General features: G+C 41.8%; 1 protein-coding gene across 9 annotated transcripts in view; it reads right to left on the reverse strand.

Annotated features, from left to right (window-relative positions):
• MEGF10 (multiple EGF like domains 10) overlaps window positions 1–20,379 on the reverse strand; it is a 366,325-nt gene that overhangs the window by 298,838 nt on the left and 47,108 nt on the right. The window lies entirely within an intron of this gene.

Below are 20,379 nucleotides of genomic sequence, written 5' to 3' on the forward strand. Positions count from 1 at the left end.
GACACAAAAGGTCACATATTAAGTGATTCCATTTATATGAATATCCTGAAAAATACATCCATAGAGACAGGAAGCAGATCGGTGGTTGTCAGGCATTAGGTTGAGAGGGGACGGCGCTGTGACCACTTAAGGGCACAGGGTTTTCTTTTGCGGTGATGAAGTATTTTGGAACTTGTTATAGGGAGTGGTTGCATGACACCATGACTGTACTAAATGCCAATGAACTGTATACTTTAAAATGGTTAATTTTATGTTAGGTGAATTTCTCTTCAATTACAAAAGAAGGACTCTAGACACTGTGCAGGACTTAATCTGAGTAGAAATCCTGATTTTTTTCCTTTCTTTCTATCTCTCTCACCTCTTGCTTAAATGCTGTTGGAGGTTCACAAACCTCTTTACTTTTTTGGAAATAAAACATTTGATCTACACTCTGGATAAAGTAGCCTTCATGTACTCACTTCTCATCTAAAGCCAGCCATCTAGAAGCTTCCTGACCATAAAATTTTAGGTTATTTTATAGGACTTGGCCTCTGATCACTCACTCACTCCCCCTTCACCCTCCCTGTCTTCAGCAAATAGGCAGCTGGTGTGCTTTGGCTTAGGGTATATTTTATTCCCTCATTTTCTGCCTTCTGCTGAGGTGGTACTGTTTTCAGCCCATAAGGATTTAGCTAACACTGCATTGGTAAATTTCAGTTTCACATTTTGTAAATTCCAGGAGGGTCTCAACTTATAGAGGCCTCACAACAACCCACCCAGAAGTGTTCCCAAAAGAGAGTCTAGTCATTTGAAAAATGGCTCTGGTGGGTTTTGCTAAAGCCTTTATTTCTGCGAAGTGTCATGTCAAATTTTTAGACCGATGTTCCTAAACTCTTCACACTTACCAGAAAATTGGTTGAAAACCACAAGGAATTATGCAGTTTTAGGAATATTGTGTGAATTTTTATCTGAATCCTGGCTGTGAAACGTCAACAGTTCAAACAAAGACAGAAGTAATTGTTTAAGACGTATTTCAGGGAGAAATATAAATTGCTGTAGTGGGTATGAAGCTCAGTGAATAAATTCAGGGGTGCCAGAAGTAAAACTTTTTTCTTCTATAGTAACACTTAATTTCTATTTAGAAGGCCTGATCCCCCCTCCCAAGACAGCAGGAAGTTCTCTTGTCAGTCAGAGATCCTGACCCTTACCCTGGGGTTGTAAGTCTAAGTTCCAAGAGGTCAATGTCATGCTAAGTTTTGGGAACGGAAGCATCTGGCCCTTGGCGCAGTCCATGCATGCAGGGACATCCCTGGACCTTGTCTCCTACTTTCACACCACACATGAAGACCTTGTAATCATTCTGTGATTCTCTGCCCTATTAGGACCTGGAAACCTACAGGAACCTACGGAGCTGCCCATACCGTGTAGGCCTGGACTCTGTGCAGACATTCTTCCTGTGCCCTTTCAAACTCCTTAGGACTCTTATAGTCACAAGGCCCTTTTTATCTCAAATTGCTTCCTTTCTTTCAAGGCTTTTACCATCTCCCTGGGACTCTGCTCAGGAAGCAGGTACAGAGACACTCCTTCTGCAATTCATCAAACTCTTCTCACATCCACTTCTCTCTGTCTCTCCCTACATATATCCCTAGCCAGGGGGAATCTTCTAGTGGGGAGCCCAGAACTTCATGGAGGCTTGAATAGGGGTGATGGCAAGGAGAGGAGAAATCAATGTATGTTTCCAAAATATATCATTTGCTTTTTTGCTTTGAGGATTGAAGACAAAAATAGCACAATTTTGCATGCACCCTCTCCATCCCTAAATAGTGGATCAAATCCTGGACAAAAGAATGAACCTAATTTCAAGACATTTACCCTGATTCGTTCTTCCTACCCAAGCTGGAGCACTGACCTCCTAGCCATCTCCCATGTTAGCTTCCCTGTTTGCAGGCCCTCCCCTGTTGAGGAGATGCATGACCATCCAGGACACCTGCAGACACAGGCACCCAAGCCTCAACACAGTTCTGAGAGGAAGCACCTCCCACCCCAGGAAACACTCAAAATATTGGCTGATGATTCTTAAATATCTGTGAGACAATTTTGACACACATCTTAATCTAAAAAGAAGACTGTAGTCCAATGAGCATTTATGCCACACAGATGCCAAGGTACACAATTCTGTGTAATATTAAGTGTATTTGTATACTGTAGAAAGGGGGCACAGAGTTTGCTCCCCAGCTGGATATTAAACTCCTACAGGGCTTGGACCTTGTTTTATATTCCATTTTTTATCCCACTATTTCATTCTGTGCACACAATATGATGTTCTGTTTATAGAAGATGCCTCAAGAAATTCTTATAAAGAGGACAGATGAATGAAAACCATACACTAGGAAAGCTAAAAGGAGCTTGAAAATTCATCTAGCCTTTTCCAAAGCCTTCAGGCAGGTCATAGTCAAGCCAAATCAAATAAATGAGAACTTACTCAGTCTTTTTAGAGCCCCAGCAAAAAAAAAAATTCTAAATCCATTTTCAAAAACTAGTATTAATATGGCATTCAGCAAGTCTATCTGAAACTTCCTTACCACATCTAAAGTGAATGTGACAGAGAGAAAACACTGGACTGGAGACAGCGGTTGGAGTGGGGCCTGGCTCTGGGGCTCACAGAGCCTTGCCCTTAACAGCATCATTTACGTTCTAGGAGTCATCTGTAAAATCTTGGGTATTGATAAAGGATCCATAAGCTCACTAATAACTGTAAAATTCTACTAATCTTTATCATGGATGTCTCAGGAGGTGAATAGTGAGGTTCTTCTAATAAGGCAACTGAACTGTGTGGTATTGCTTCCCTTGCTTTGCTGCTTCAAAGAGCTAGAATACATATGTTTTCTCTTTATTTTCCTAGGAGGAATTGAAGATGAACAACCCTCCTGCCATCCCAGGATAGGAGAATTCGATTTTGGGCTGCTAATGATTCCAGAGTCTAGTTTTTAGGGGACTGAAAGTCTACTTTTAAGAAAAAGGGGAAAGATGTTTATAATGAGGGAGTACCTCTGACAAAAACTCAAAGAAAGAGGGAGGATTTCCTCCAGACCAAAAAGAAATCAGGTACCTCAGAAATTAACACAACACCGTAAATCAAGTATACTTCGATAGAAAAAAGAAAGAAATATTCTAAGAAAGAAAGAAAGAAAGAAAGAAATCAGGGATACTGGGCAGTGGGCATGGAGGGAGGGGCTGGTGAAGGAGCCTGGGAACCTCTCCTGAGGAAGTTGCTCAAGAATTCAAAGACAACTGTGAGTTCACAGAAGCTCATGGGAGCCACGCCATTGCCACAACCACTCAGCCTTCAGTGAGGCACAAATCTCCTGTCCCTGCCCTGCCCCATTGGTCCTTCTGGTGGCTGATCAAGAGGAGTACGCTTCGTGGGCACCCAGCACCTCACAACTGCTGAGTGCCTGTGGGTGCTATAGTCTCTGTTCAGCCTGGCCCTGGTTCCGAGGAGACATTCCTTATGCGCCAGGACAGCCAGACACAGCAGAGCCAGGACATCTAGTGGGAGGGAGGTAAAGAAACTTAGACCTCCTGAGCCCAGGCACTGAGGGGTTCATGGAACCCCAACAGCGGCACATCCAGGTTCTGTGGAGCCCAAAATACACACAATCGAGGGATCCTCTTTAAGAAAATGAACACACAACATGAAAAAAATTAGGTAAGAATGTGAGTATTTATACTGAGATGAGAAATCACAACAAATTACAAATTTTTAAGAGCTCACAAAGACCAAAAAACACCACAAAATCCAGGAAAATAAAATATGTTTTATTCACTAATTACCTGGCACACTTCTATTATAATTGTTTTCTATATTTATTGGTTGTATAATATTCGAGTGCCTCTTCTTAGGAATGATGATATAACATCTTCTATAGGGGAAATAGAAAGGTAATTTGGTCTTTCCTTTAGGATGGCTGGTCAAAATATTTTTTCTGATAGCTGGGATACAGAAGACACGGTTACACACATGGACACTGTGACTGTTTTTCAGTCCGCTGTAGGTTTCTGCCTCCAAGTACAGAAATTATGATACATTCTAAGTTCTGCAATTCCCATCGAAAAAGAAAAAGACTATATGTGTGGTGTGTTTACAACTGCATATGCTGGATTATTAATAAATATTCCTATAAGCGAGAACATCCATTTCAACTAGGCATCAATGAGAACCTCACCCTCCATGTAAAATTTTACATACCACATATACCCCCAAGAAAGGAAAGCAGAGTCTCTAGGAGGTATCTGTACACCCATGTTCATAGCAGCATTATTCACAAGAGCCAAAAGGTGGAAGCACTTCAAGCGTCCATCAAAAGATGAATGGACAAACAAAATGTGGTATATCCATACAATGGAATATTATTTAGCCATAAAAGGAAGGACATTCTGACACATACTACAACATGAATCCACCTTGAAGATATTATGCTTAGTGAAATAAGCCAGTCACAAGAGGACAAATATGGCATGATTCCACTTGTATGAGGTATCTAGAATAGTCAAATTCAGAGAAAGAAAGTAGAAAGATGGTTTTAGGGTGGGGGGCGGTGGGAGAAGGGAATGAAGAGTAACTGTTTAATGGATATATAGTCTTAGTTTTGCATGATGGAAATAGTTTTGTCGATGGATGGTGGCGATAGTTGCACAATATGAATGTGCTTAATGCCACTGAACTGTACCCTTAAAAATAGTTAATATTGTAAATTTTGTTTTGTCTAATTAACCACAACTTTTTAAAAATTTAAAAAGTTATACATCAGATGACTGAAAGAATTTTCCAGATTAGCTCCTGACTGTGCATTTTAAACATGGTTCTACTCAAATACGTGTGGTATTGGAAGCTACAGGACATGTTCATATCACTATATGACTTCTGGTTCTGCACCTTCATGTCATAATGCCACAGTGGGCAGCAAGAGTATTCCTGAAAGCCATTCCTACACCAGATGGTTAGGAATAACTTAACTACACACAAAAGTGATTTCAACCCTTATAACTCTGTCCTACTAAAAGTGTTCATTTCTCAACTTTCTCTTATTTGGGTCCCAGAGATGCCTCAATTGTTCCTCCACCATCCAACATAAGGGGAAGTGTGCCACAGAGGAAGTCAAACTGGAAATAAACAATAAATCTGAACTGATTAGGATTAAACATTTTGCAAATTTTAGAAAAAGAGAAAAATACATGAATATAAGTCTAACACATTTCCTAAGACCTTGGAAGAGGCCCATGCAAATAAGGGGCCTGAAGGGTGAGCTTCACTGGCCTCTCAGTAAATTCACCCAAGAATTCCCATTGCACTTAAAAATCCTTTCTAGATCAGTATCATTCCCATTTGTTTTGTTCTCACACTATATGTGAACTGCCAAGTCAAAGTTCTTTGTACGGTAATCCTTTTGTATAGACATTGTATATTACTTTTCATATTCTCTCCAACTATGCTTAGTCTTTTTAACTTGTCTTTGCAGGTATTGTTTTCTAAAATTTATCATGCCTACATCTGCATGATCTATCATAGATCATGAACTACTTGAAAACAAGAAATAGTTCTATCATGAAACTCAACGGTATGCCTGATAAGTGTATTTGGACAAGGTAATGCATTTGTGTGTATGTGTGTGTCTGTGTATGTGAGAGAGTGTGTGTGGAGGGGATTCTCCTCTTAAAGCCTACCACAATTTTTTTTACCCATCTTTGATTGTGGAATCCAGAGGTGGGCACAGAACTCTGCCCAGGGTTTCTAAATTTTATTTGTATATGTGTGTGCATGTGTGTGTGTGTGCGCACATGTATGCGTGTTTACTACAAAATGTACGTTCATCTGCATCAGTTAGGAATTGCGTTCAACTGTGAGTAGCAGAGACCTAAAAATAGAGTGGTTTAACTAATATTTATTTCTTCCTCATGTAATGGAAATCCAAAGGTGAGCGGTCCAAGGCTGATGTGGGAACTCCCTATTGTCACCAGGAACCCAGGCTCCCTTCAACTCTCTGACAGTGCTGTTCTTTTTTTTGTGTGTGTGTCAAATTCCAGTGTTCAGCACAATTTTTCAGTCATTCATGGACATATACACACTCATTGTCACATTTTTTTTCTCTGTGATTTATCATAACATTTTGTGTATATTTCCCTGTGCTATACAGTGTAATCTTGTTTACCTATTCTACAATTTTGAAATCCCAGTCTATCCCTTCCCACCCTCTACCCCCCCCCAACCTCGGTAACCACAAGTCTGTATTCTCTGTCCATGAGTCTATTTCTGACAGTGCTGTTCTTTATCCTCATACTTATAAGATGGTTGCTGGAGCACCAGCCCTTTCTTTATAGGCCATCTTTTCTGCAATTCTAGGAGAAAGAAGGATAAAAGAGGTGGAAAGGCAATAAAACATGCTTCTTAAAGACCTGTCTCTTTTCTAAGAATGTTCTTGGAGGTTCTGCTACATAACTTCTAAATATATCTTATTGGCCACCCCTAGCTGCAAGGAGTGAAATGGATAGAAATTTAGAAACATGGTCTTTTGCTTGATTTGTGTCTATGCAAAATGAAAACTGGGACTCTAATACCACAGAGATAGTTGGATATAGGGTAAGCTACCATCACTTCAGCTGTAATACCCCAGGCTGCCCTGGTCCTAAGCAATCTGTGAAGAGAATCATGGGCTGTTCCCTGCTTCACCTCTCTCCCTCCCACCCCTACTTAGGAACCAACATTGTCCTACCTCAAAGGAAAAAAACAGATTTTCACGTTTAGGGATAATAATGAGAAACTTTAGATGCTGTCTTTCCCAGGAATTTGTGTTTTAACAAACTGAAGGGGCATAGCCTTGAGTTAGAGAAATAAAGTCATCATCATATATATTCAGGTTCCAATAAGTAAGATATGGGTGATCAGGTTTGGGAAAGAACATTTGGGTTCGGATTCCCTTGTCTCTAAAACTCAGATCACATTAGACAATGTTTCTGGTTTTTGTTTTTTTGTTTTTTTTTAATGTTCCCATTTAACTTCAGTGCATCTCTGAGCCCTAATGGCAAACATGTTACCCACCATAAATCCTAATTTAAAAAAATTTTTATTTGCCCATAGCTCATCATTCCCCTGATTCTAACTGTAGTGTGTGTGTGTGTGTGTGTGTGTGTGTATGTATGTGTGTGTGTGTGTGTGTGTGTGTGTGTGTGTGTGAGTGAAAGTCTTTTTAATACTAATACTAACTGGGCTTTAGTGCTGTGCTTTTTATTGGATGTTTATCATTCACACAGCATTGTGTGGGCGGGTGGGTGGGTGGGCACGGTGAAGTGCTTTTCATTTGGTTTGGTTACTCACTAGACCAGCAAGCCCACTTCAGCACACACTTAGGCAGTACATGAGAGATGGTAGGAGACCATCTCTTTTATTCCACCAAGTCTGTCAAGTAGGCATTAAGCAGAAGATGAGGTTTAGTTTCCCATGCTACGATAAAACATACACTTTAAAAAGGAATACAATTGCCTTTGAGGTACTAATGCTTTATTTTGAGTACTATGAGGTCTTCAGGCAAATATTTCTGCAAACAGCTTTCAGAAAGGATCATATTAACTGGCATTTGTAGACCATGTTCTGGTTTATAAAGCATTTTCACGTTTATTGTCAGTGCCCAACTTTTCTCTGCTCTCGGCTGCTAGCAAATGTCATCTCGGTTTCACAGCTTTGAGATGGCCTCTGGGATGTAGCTTTTGATCTCCTCTGCCTCTAGAATGGAGACCAGAGGTTTTAATAATGGCCTAAATCACAGGTTTCCAGAAGCAACAGCAAACTGACCATTTCCTGACTTTTTTCTACCCCAAAATAATGCTATTCCCTTTGAAGCAAATAGTTCCCTGCCAGGCAAGTCAGTGAGGGGACGATGATTACAGAAAGGAGAGGGATGTTGGCAGGTCAGGATGACTTCTTTCACCCCATTTTATTCTTTCTGCTGCTCTCACTCCATGGTAACCTGACTCAAGACCAGTGTAGAGCAACAAACACACTGATGTTTCCTTGGGGCATCAATAAATCAATCACTGAACCTCAGAGTTGACAGAAAACATAAAAGATCTGAAGACCAAGCAGCCAGATCTGTACTACCACCTTGGAAAAGGACAGTTTTTATCTCCTAGAAGGAGCAACAGGATCAGGAGTAGGCGTTCCCAGGGAAAACAGAAAACAGGCAGACAGGGTCACAGATAACAAGGCTTTGTTCCACCCCACATCCCATCCCATCTTCTGAAAATTAAATCTCTCTGGCTATAAAAAATGCTCCAGAATCTCCCATCACACACACACATATACACACACACATACACACACACACACACACACACACACATACATATTCAGGTATCTCCCATCTCAAAAAAAAAAATCCCTCATATTGTAGTGACTGGAGGTAATGCTAGTGAATGGAGCTAACTAGATGATTCTCTCATCCAAAAATCTTCTTCCAGTGATCCACACTCATCACTACTCTCTCACCTCTCATCCGATGCTCAGCCTACTGAAATCTGGCTTAGTCCCATCACTACTCTAATACTCATCTCCAGTGACTTCCTGTTGACAAAGCCAATGCACATCTTTCAGTCTTTTATTTTAAGACAGCAGCATTGGCATGCTGACATTTTTTACTCTTGATGGTTGTGACCCTGGATTCTCCCACTCTCGTCAGATCTCCAACACCTTCCCAAGCTCCCTTCCCGTGACCCCATCCTTGGTTCCTCCGCTTCTCTCTCTCCCTACACTTCCCTGGGTTAGCTCATTCATCCCCTTGCTTTCCTTACTACCTCTGTGCTGATACTTCTTTAATCTGCACCTGGTATCCACATTATTCCCCCAGCCTCAGACTCAGATATGATTCTTCTAAAAGGAAGGCCTCCACTGAGTTGCCCTAAAACTAAACACATCATCTCTCTTTAAACCACTGTCCTTCTCTACCCACTTCTTCATTTGGCTTTAAAACTCATTAGGGGTGACCTCCCCCAGGAAGCCATCCCTGATACACAGGTATACTGGCACCCTGCATAGTTCTACACCAGAACCTGACTCTCCTTAAAAACTATTTATCTACACTGGTGAATTTACCATGTAATAAAGCCTCAGGGATCTTGCTCACATAGGCCCCTCCCAAAGCCCCCTCTTAAGTGTATATTCATAACTTTGCATTCTTTTTCTTAAGGAGGTCCCTCACATTTATATAAGCTTTACACAATCAGGATCTGCCCCTTTTGGGGTCTTTTTTATCCTCTACTTGGTGAATTCTCCAAATAACAGGCAGGGTCTGCCTTATTTATTTTTGTACCAGCAACACACATTAAGCATTTAATAGTTGGTTTTAAATGAACAAACAACCTAGAAATCTAAGGCAAGATTGACAAAGGAGGAGGAGACAGACAAGCAATGGGTGCAGGCTGAGGTGAGATGTGGAAGGAGAAGTTCAGAACGAGGAGCACCCTGGTTCCCTGAGAACAGCCAGGAGAGGACATTAGCCTGGACACCAAGGTCAGAGCGGGGCCATGAATCAGACTTTACACAGGAAGCAAGGGTCAGACACCAGGCAGACAAACACATGCTAGGAATGTGCAAATGCCGGTGGGCAGAGCAGAGCAGAAGGTCCAGGTCCAGAACAATGGCCAGGAAACAGAGGAGCAAGACAAGCAAGCAGGAAAGCAGAAACCAAACAGCAACAACCAGCAAGCACTTCCTGCATGGGTCTCCTATGATTCCATGGCTACAGAAGCCCTCCCGTAAGGGCAGCCCAGGGCAGGGGGGGCAGGAGTTCAGAGCACTCAGCTGAGTGATGGGGTGTAAAGGGGACAGAGGGAGCCAGCAGCCGTGGTGGGCAGATTGTGACTGCCAGTGTTTTTCCCACTTGGACTGGTGTTCAGGGAATATGTATTTCCAACCCTGAGCATCTGTGGAAGGTGAAATGATAAAAATGCTGCTGAATTTACAAAGCCCTCTTAAAAAAAAAAAAAGGAATTAAAAATCTGTATCCATCCTGTTTTGAGATATTCTTTTAAAGATTTGCTTTCAATGATGCAACAATGAATGGCTATGTTATAGTATGAAATCAGGACAGCAGTTATGTAAAAGAGGCAAAAATGGCTTCATTAAAATGCATGGAAGGAGAAGCAATGGATTACAGTATGGATCACGCTAGAGAGGAGCAGATCACTGAGCACTGGGCACACGAGGGAGACAGATTAATGAAAAATAAATAAAGAGGCTTCAGAAAAACAGCATGAAGCTGAACACTGATCTGCTGCTTATCACAGAATATAAGCCCAAATGTGCACAGAAAACCTTTTCTTTCATTTGAAATGTTGATTTGCAAGTTAATGTTATTTGCCTCTTTCCCTAGTTCTCCACTTTATTTGCTTATCTTTTGGATAATTAAAGACAATTTTTAAAACTAGTAAACATCAGCATACAGGAACATCTAATGCAAGTTGCTTACCCTGGGAAAACGGAAAAGGTGCAGTGCAGTTTTCTTAATAGTACAGATAACCACTGAAATTTATCAGTAAAAGAACTGATCCTTCTTGTCACTACTTTATTGTGTGTTCTGTCTGAAAAAAACTTCATGGATGGTCCTTTGAAGGGAAAGTCACTTAAGGCATTGAATGAAGAATCGAATTTAGAGTCAGACGACCCAGGGTTTAAAGGCAATGCTAACATTTACATTGTGTGATTAGGACAAATCACTAAGTCCATTTGAGCTTCAATTTTTGGCAGGAAAAAAATGATACCTGCCTTATTTACTTCTGAGTTCTCAGTGAATCTCAAGTGATCTATCAAGGAAAAAAATTTGTAAAAAGCTGTACAAAGAAAAACTGTCAATTACATATGCAAACTCCGTTGGGTTTCAGCTGGATTTGGGTTTCACATAATCAGTCTAATGCATGAATAAGAAACCCTGCAGCAATCACCTGAAAATCACACCTACCATTTATAATGTTGATACTGACAGTTAAAGGCAAGTAGTGACTATTTTTAAGAATAGTATTAGTTTCTGATATTTACTTAATCATTTTAAAAGAGGCTTCAATTTCTACAATGTGTAAGGTTAAATAAGTCACTTCTTTTGAATGTAATAACCTGCAGTAAAGTATTTATGATAATTATATGTACTTCTGAACACTTATATGCTTAATTAGAAGCTTGAAAGTCTTAAGGCAAGTAAAAATAGCTGAACTTACATATGCAAGAACACTGAGAAAATGCTGAATATGACTATTAGGATCTGGTCATTTGCTTATACAAGTCAAGAGAGCTCCAGAAGAAGATGGGGCTGGAGATGTATATTTCAGAGTCATCAGTCAATAGATGACCTCAAGTCATGGAAATGAGAGTGACTATAGCTAGAAGGGGTCTCAGGCCTGAGCTGTGGGACACCCTAATGTTTCAAAGCTGCGGAGAAGAGGGTGATCCAATGAAGAAGACTGAGGAAGATCAGCCAATGAGGTAGGAGGAAAACAAGTGTTCTGAAAGACAAATAAGGAAAATAGTTCATGATGGAAATAATGTCAATTATGTCAAATGTTGCTGAGAAGTCACATATGATATGGAGTTAAAATTGGCCAATGGCTCTAGCAACTTGGAGGTCATGGTGACCTTGAAGAGCAACTTCAACAGACTGGAAAGCAACCAAAAGTGAGGATGGGGAGAAGATGCTGACCTTTATTTTATCCTCCCCTTGATCCTTTGATTTTATTTCTAACCCAAGCCCATGCATGTAAGAAGTGGAGAGAACATGAGAGAGAGGGGGAGACCTTGAAATTAAATTTGGCCCTATTAGAGCCAACAAACCCAATCTTAGTTTACACGGTGGCTCTGTAAAATAGTAAAATCTCTTACAGAAGAATCAATTCCCCAAAGAGATGGACCCTAATAGGCCATATAATTACAATCTCCATATTTGCTGTACCAAAAGTTCCACAAAGATTTGGTTTTGTTGTTTTTGAGTTGTGAACTTAGTCACAAAACTTTACTTTTACATTTACATATATATTGAAAATAGCAAAGTCACTTAAAAAGATGTTCTGGATAATCTGAGGTATACAATGATCTACATAGATACCCTCTTGCCCTTAGGCAGAATTACATCTGAACCTTTGTGAATACCTAACAGTTAATCTTGATTTTTTCCCCAACAGCATTTAACCTAACAGCTTTTGTGTACAAAGTAATATATTGAGCATTGATCTTTATCAGGATCTCGACTTCAGTTGCTGATCACACTGCACCACTAGAAAGCTCTAACTCAGATCTCCAATGACTTTGGGCTCTTTTGGTGAACCCAAAAATAAACCATTAAATGTTCACTTTATTTTATTCCTAAGAAATATGTCAAAATGAAATCCTGCCTCCATCCTCAAGAAATCCCATCTTTTGCCCTATCCTTTGCATCAAAATGCATGGCTTGGGTTTGCCCATGTTCTCTTTCAGTGTGTTCCCCAGTGAGATGGGAGAGACAGCCGCAGTTCACCATCTGTATGACATGATGGTCTTTTAAATACCATCCATCTATCCTCTGGGTAAAACCATTACCATTCCTGTAATTTGTCTCCATTATCCTTTTCTCCAGCGAAATAGCCATTTTTACCTCTCTTGTCAAATTCAATGGGCTACAGAATTCTAGAAAAAGTCTGGCCCAATTTCTCAATGATTGGATTTTTCCATGGTTCTTACAAGTTCTCCTAAAAAAAAATTCCAAGATGTTGCTTTTAAAAAATTCTTCTTCTTCTTCTTAAAAACAGCACTGCCCTAGAAGAATACTGCCTTTCAAGACGTCCTTCTCAGCAAACATATTATTTATTCCATTTATAGTTAGAATTTTCATGTTCATTTTCCTCTTCAGTGAACTACTTTCCAGAATTTCCTTTCCTTTTCCCTATAATTAGTGCCACATACCACTGATAAAGGACCTACATTATCAGAAAGAAAAAAAGCCATAGGAGCATATTGTGTATTCTTAAAGGAAAATGTTCCAGCACATGAGTTTACAATATTCAAATAAGAAGGTGCTTCCCAAACAAGAAAGTAAGAAACAAATAGATTGGAAAACTTGCTTCCTATACAGACACTCATCTATTCAACTTTCATTTAAGGAGCAGCCATTAGATGCAAGGTCTGTGGACCCTGGTGAATACAGACTCTGGCACAAATCCTGCCCTGGAGGAACTTACAGTCTGGAGAGGAGAGAGCAGGGCCAACCTTGTTAACATGCCTGTAGTACAGAGTAGGGAGAGTTTCTTTCTAAACAGGAACCTAAGGGAAGGCAGTGAGGAAGCGTGTCTGATGACTCCTGAAGCTTAGGTAGCATTTGAAGTGAGGGTTAGAGAGCTAAAATGAGGGGAGGAAACTTTCAGAGAAGGAACTAGTGTAAACACAGAATAGCACCTGGGAGAGTACGAGTCAGCACAGGGAGCCAGGGCTCAAACGCTCAGGAATGTGCAGGAATGGGAGGGGGAGACGATGAAGTTGGAAAGACAAGTCAGTGCCAGGTGCTGCCATGCTGAGAACGCCAGGTGGAGGGTTACGAGCTCCATTCCTTGGGCAGTGAGAATCCACCAGGGAGCAGAGGAAAAGATGAGAGCATTCGTGTATAGTGCGGATTGGAATGAGGCCACGCTGGAAAAGGGAGGCCAGTTACATGGTTTCTGCAATCATAGGCTGGGCCATGATGAAATAATAGGATAGCAGGGCTGTAGACTTAGAAAGGAGGGAAGAGATCTCAAAATACTTCACAGATGAAATGGATAGAGTCTGGTATCTGTTGGAAGGTGGAAGGTGTGGGGAAGGGAGGGGTCAGAGTTAACCCTGAGGGTTTGAGACTGGCTGAAACTGGATTACAGGTGGAGGGAAGCTTTGGGAGGGACAATCTATTAGAGAGAGGCTGCAGAAGATGCCTGATGACTGTTGGAAAATGAAATAGTTTTTTAAGAAGCCAGAGCTGGAAGTACAAACAAATGTGGAAATAATCTGCACAGATGTGACAACTAAAGTCATGACTTTGGATGGGGTTTTTAATTGAGAAATGGACACATTACTGTCTATACATCACCAAGTCAGACGGTGTTTTGCTAATTATCTACTTAGTTTGATGAATGTAGACAGTCAATATCAGATCATTATAGCCTAGAGACTTTGCAGACTGAATGGCCCAGTTCTGCAGCCCGCATCAATCAAATTAAATAAATCATCACCAGATCTGTCCTTGGCTTTGTGCTGTGTCAATACAGCCAGTGGGTCCACGATCAAATTGAAATTGAAAACCTGATTCAAGGCCCTGAGGTGCCAGTGTCAGATCTCCTTGTCTCCAACCAATTCAACCATCACCTGGCCATGACACGTCACACCAGGTCCCACCACACAGTTCACAGTAAATTTCCTGAACAGTGTCTCCTTTAAGAGACACTTCCACACAATAGACAGGTTTATCTCCATTTCATAGATGCAGAAATGTGAGGCTCAGAGAGGTTGTAAATTGCCTAGAGTCATATGGCCAGTACCAGGTAGAGACAGAACTCCAACCTAGGCTTCAGAATCTAAGTAAATGGCGCAGAGGTTTCAATTTGGTGTTTCTTTGTTTTACTAAACCACACTGCCTAACCTTTCAAAAAAAATTACCTTCATTACCAAGTAGCGCCAATGAATAGAACAGGAGGTTATCTATGTCTATTGTCCACTTTTTTTTGCTTATGGCCCCTTCTTTTGCCTCCTCACTGCATTATCTCACTGGAACTGACTTGAGTGAGTGAGTGGTAAGTATACACACACACACATACCCACCTGTCTCATTAATCTCAACCTACTTGGCCAGTTTAGGAGAGCTCTATCTCAAATGACAAATTGTTAAAACCATAGGCTCTAAGTGTAGCTTTCATGGTTCTTTGATGGCAGACAACCAATACCAGCAACTACACTGCACAAGGCAAATTGGTAATTTGATCTAATTTTCACATCCTTCAGAACATAACCTTTAAGCCAAACATCATACTGAATTCCAAACTTCAAAATGAAGGCCACTGCACTGTATAAAAAAAGATCAGTCCAAAGGAAAATCAAGGGGTATATTCCAGGTAGGATGATGAGAAGAACAAGACAGTGGTGAAAAACACTTTTTATCTTGCTCTATGATTGGGCAGATTTATGATATTTCTCCAAAGTCTGCTAGATCTTAACATGTGAGGTTCATTATACAAGACTTAGGAACAAATTTTCAAAACCAATCAGAGAAATGCATCCAGATACACCTTTACTTCATCATGTTCTGTCCTTCTGCCAGGAGTGAGAACAAAGAACCATAGGGCACTTCTCAATTGTCACAGGGAGGCTTGGAGAGGTAGGCCCTGAGCCTCAATGCTTCTCAGAAGTAGACTGAGGAAATAGCCTACCTTCCCTTAACCATTTGTATCCACTTATTGGGACTGAAGAGTTTCCTGAGTTACAAAAGACTTGAACCATCATAGTATCGGAACTCAGACATAAACCACCATGTTGGATGGCTGGGTGGTCCTAGGGAAAGATTACCAAAAGGAGCAATGGAGCTTCTGAGGGAACATTTTGGCCATATTATAAAGCTGACATCTCACAATCCAAATTGTTTTCTATTTCCACACAGCAACATTAGAGTTGATGACAAGAATTGGTGAGAATTATCTTTTCATTTAAATAGAGGGCATAAAAACATCTGGACTCCGAGGACGTGAGGGAAGAGATTTTCCCTGCACAGCACTGTGCTATGCAACCTTTGCATTTGGAAAGCTGGTAAGGGCAGGGGGATCACTTAAAACCTAGTGATCAGGATTTCGACAGGACTGCAATTGGAGAACACGTGGGCTTGTGTCTGACCTCACTTAAAACTTCAAATGAGCCGAGGAGTAAGTCAAAGAGTAAATGGCTGCATGGGCAGTCTAGGCTCTCAGAGTCTGTAAAGGGAAAAAAATGGATGCATGTTTCCCACGCAGAAGTGGGGCGAGAATATGGGGTCTGCTTCCGTTCTGTCCAATGAGACTTCCCAGAGGGGCAATGAGGCCCTCATGGAGAGAAGCTAAAGATATTGCTAGATATCTGGGGGTTGCAGAAGGGGTAAGCAATCAGCCATAATGGAGATGCCTGTCCCTGGGTCAAGAGAGCTTCTGGTGAAAGGCGTACAGTGATAGGTTCTCCAAAGCACTAAAGTTTAATTTAAACAGCTGCTCACCCCATAGACCACAAAGCTACGAGGCAGTTTCAGTCATCTGAGAAGTGTTCTGTGCCCAGTCAACTCGTCTTCTTCCCCTACAGAATTCAAGCTCTGGAAGGGCAGAAATAGATTCTAGCAAGGGAAGAGGTGGAGAGGACTCTAGCTCCCCACCTCTGTGGGCTCTGTCTCCACCCAAGCAGGGCTTAACTGAGGGAGGGAGAAGATTTAACTTCAAATCAAGCTTGGAGTGTTATTATTTTATGAGCTGGACCTTCCGAATAAAGATTGTGTTTGGTCACCTAAAAATTTGTATCCAGTGGTTGGGGGAGGCAAAATTAAGTTGCTTTATGATTACATCGCATGAGTCTTGCTTGTTCACCGTATCAGTTACACACACTTGTCCTCCCACTGAGCTATTTGCAGCCAACGACTTAGTTGGGATCTGAGGAGCTTCCTTAGAGGGCAAAAACCTAGAAACACAGTGGGAATCAGACATACACAGCCATGTTTGATGGGCTGAAGTGGGGGAAATTCTGATTGCAAGGGGGATACTTACATTGTCATTTAGATATCAGTTGAGGTCACGTTGCCCTCTGAGTTATATAAAAGGGACTCACATCTTCCCCTCCCCACGGTTAACGGAAATCCAAGCTCCTCCTAAACATTTCCGACTCCTCCAAGGCTCTCCCTCTGATTTTCCCTTTCCATGGTAGAAGTCCATCTTCTCTCTCCCCAGCCCAACCCAGGGCTGTTCTACTCATTCTGCATTCTAGTTCTCAGATTTGTAACACAGACTCTTTTCCTCGACTTCCCCAGAAACTCTCCTCGCACAAAGCCTCACCTCAGTCCACTACCTTTCAGGGCAGAGCAAGCAGCTTAAAATGGAACACAAAACATACTTGCCTATGAACGTCCTCTGGTGACTGGTGACGTGTCACGTGTGGCATTCCTGCAGACCGACGGCCTTCCACCCTGTGGCTTAAGCCCTTCTCCTTAGAAGCTCCTGCTCCCTTCTCCTCCTTTCTCAGCTCTTCTCCCCAGAAAACCCTTGTTTATTTTTTATGCTGAGTGGTTTAGCTCTCTGTTTCACTGCCTCCTTCCAAATCATGCCCTGCGGGCCTCATCTTTGCTAAATAAAAGGCTATTTACTCCAGAGAGAAATTATGCTACTTCCTTCCAGGCTGGAGATGCCGCAGCCACTTGTGATTTTAAATAGTAGTTGCTTTATCTGTGCTCTAAGACCAGCAACAGGGCTTGAATTTGAAGGGACAGGTGATCATGGTTATAGGTGGTAACACATTCCAGAACTCATTGCCATTCAAGGAGATTGACAGCCTGTGTTGGTCTTGAGGAGAAAAAGGTTCTGTGTCTTCATTGAAAATACATTAAAATTCTGTATACTTCAATAAAAAGTAATTTTAAAAATTTAATAATTTTTAAAAAAGAAAATATATTAAAATTCTGAAACTCTTTTGGCTCTGGTGAATGCATTATGGGTCCCTCTACCTCACTCCACTCCCAGCCCTGCCCACATGCAAAGCAAAAGGAGTGTTCTTTTCATCTGGTGGCCATCAGGTGTGGTGGCCATCAGGGTCCCTGATCTTAAGGCACGTGGAGAGACTCTTGATTCTTCCTGCCGGGGGCAGTGGGTTTCCAGCTTTACCAGCCACTGTGCATATGATGGGGTCTGGCACCACCACCTGCAGCTGAATGAACTTTATCACAGCCATGGAGGGCTTGAGCAACTTGGCCATACCTATCCCAGCTGAGTGCAAAAATAAAAAAGAAAGATCTTCCCAGCCTCACAGAAACAGTAACGAGGACCTCAGGGCCTTGGGGAGCAGCAGTTTATTCCACTGTACAAATGACATCAGGCGTAGGGCTCTCTGTCTTCACTAGTAGCAGCCCCAACAGGAGCAGGGTGGTAGGCTGGGATCGCAGCACTGTGCAAACGACAGGACATAAAGCTGCAAATCCGGGCTCAGCAAACAGTGGTGAGGAGTAATTGTGGACATATGTGAGCGCCCCTTGGAGGGGCTCTATAAATGACTGGGCTTGTGTGAGTCAACAAAAAGCCAGTCAAAGGGGGGTTTGCTCGCTGCTGTTGACATTTGGGGTTTAATATGATGTGACTGCATTTGCAATGGGCAGCTGCTAAATCCTGAGACACTTGGATTACATGCTATAAACAGCTTTGGTCTCTAAGTCTGTGACATTCAGAGATACAAGGCTGCACCATTGTAGAATTATTCTTTGACTTTGATCCATTCTACCCACAATGTTTTCCAGAACACCACTGGAGAAATTTCCACACAAAATATTAGAAGAATTGGTAATAATATCCGAATATCACCTATAAATATTAAGTACTTTACCTACCTTATCTTATTAAATCCCTACCATGCCCTGAGAGGAGGGCATGATTATCCCTGTGTTAGAGATGCCAAAAGAGGCTCTGAGATTTTAAATAATTTAAGGGCAGACAACTAATAAACATTGAAACCACTGAAACTGAAGATGTGAAAACAAGCACTAAAAGAGGGCAACTGAAAGATCCTAGAATATAGGTCTGACACCCTTTATCTTAGATCAGGGCCCCTAGAAGCAGAAGTGGAGACAAGGATTCATGTGCAAGTGATTGATGGAGCAGGATCTCCCAGAGGCCACTCATAGAGGGTGAGGGAAGCAGGGCAGGGCAGTAAATCAAGCAGAAGTGTGATCTTAGGTAAAGACCCTCTGAGAGTGACTGCAGTGGATCCTACAGCAAAGATCTAGGATGTTAGCTCCGCCTTAGGGTCATCCAACCAGAGACAATGCCACATCTGTCAGTCAGGGCTGTTACCTGAGACATAAAGCCACAGGCCTGGCCACTGAAAGCACATCATATCAAACCTACTGGCGCACACTAACAGTAAAGAGAGATCTGAGAATCGGGCCAGAGTACCAACATTATCTGCTGCACCTATTCAACAGCAGAGCCGACTCAATCAGCTGCAAATCTTTGAAAGTCATCCTCAGTGAGAGCAAAGTTAGAGGGAATGCTTCCATAATTTGGGCTTCAGACCCACTTTGTATACCCAGGAGGAGTAGAAAGGCTTTGGTCAAACTTTTTGTTTATTGAAGCCAGTCTGTGATTTGGGAGCCTGGCATTTTCAGGTTTTACAAGGGGAATGAGTGTGTAGCCAAGAAGGCAGCTTGATGTGGTGAGGGACCTCTGGCTTTGCCCAAAGATGAGGTGTGCTTCCCTCCACATGCCCAATGACCTGGCCCTGTGACCCTGGGCAAACCACTCAACTATCTGAACCTCAGTTCCCTTAGAGGAAAAAGGAAGAAAATGATCCATCCCAGAGCTTGCTGGAATAATCAAATGAGATGATGCCTATAAAGGTGCTTTGTAACTGGTCAGTATGATAAAAATATTAGTTTAGTAGTAATAGGTTGTAGGTGGATTAAACAGAATCATATTTCCATTTAAATGGGCTGTAGGTAGGTAGACATGACCGTGGTTAGATTAATTTCAGAGATGTGGAGTTTTTTCTTATTCACAAAGAGGCTGATTCTGCCTACTTACTAACATCTCTAGCCCAACCATCATCCATCTGGAGATTAGATGGATTTGGAAAGAGAACAGCCTTGAGCTTTAGGAAATCACAGCTCACAATGACACAAGCCAGCGAGTCCCTCCGAAGGCTTAAGCCTCACTGTCTGCTCTGCCCTAGAGGGGCCTGTACCTCACACCCTCACACATCCTGTGGCCCTGGTTCTCCCTATCAACCTGCACTGACCTCTCCAGCACCCCCAAGAGAATATGACATGACAAACACACTCACATAAAGGTACAAATGTCATAATGGCATAACCCCCCCCCCACTACTTGGCACAGCCTTGACCCAAAAAAAACCACACCAGACATGTGATTTGGTGAAATAAAACTAGCATTGTTTGTAGAAGACTGTTTCTCTTGAGAGTAACTTCCAAATGTAGGGCACAAGGGGCCTCAATGATCAAAGAATGTTTTTTTCTCAACTATCTTCTGGACAACTAAATAAAGAAAGAATAGACCTGGGACTAGAACAACCTGTTTTACTCCGAGCATCAGCATTTACCAGTCATGTGACCTTCAGTGTTATCTGAACCTCAGATTTCCCAT

This window comes from Vicugna pacos, chromosome 3 (assembly GCF_048564905.1).
Source record: "Vicugna pacos chromosome 3, VicPac4, whole genome shotgun sequence".
In the NCBI taxonomy this organism is placed as follows: Eukaryota; Metazoa; Chordata; class Mammalia; order Artiodactyla; family Camelidae; genus Vicugna; species Vicugna pacos.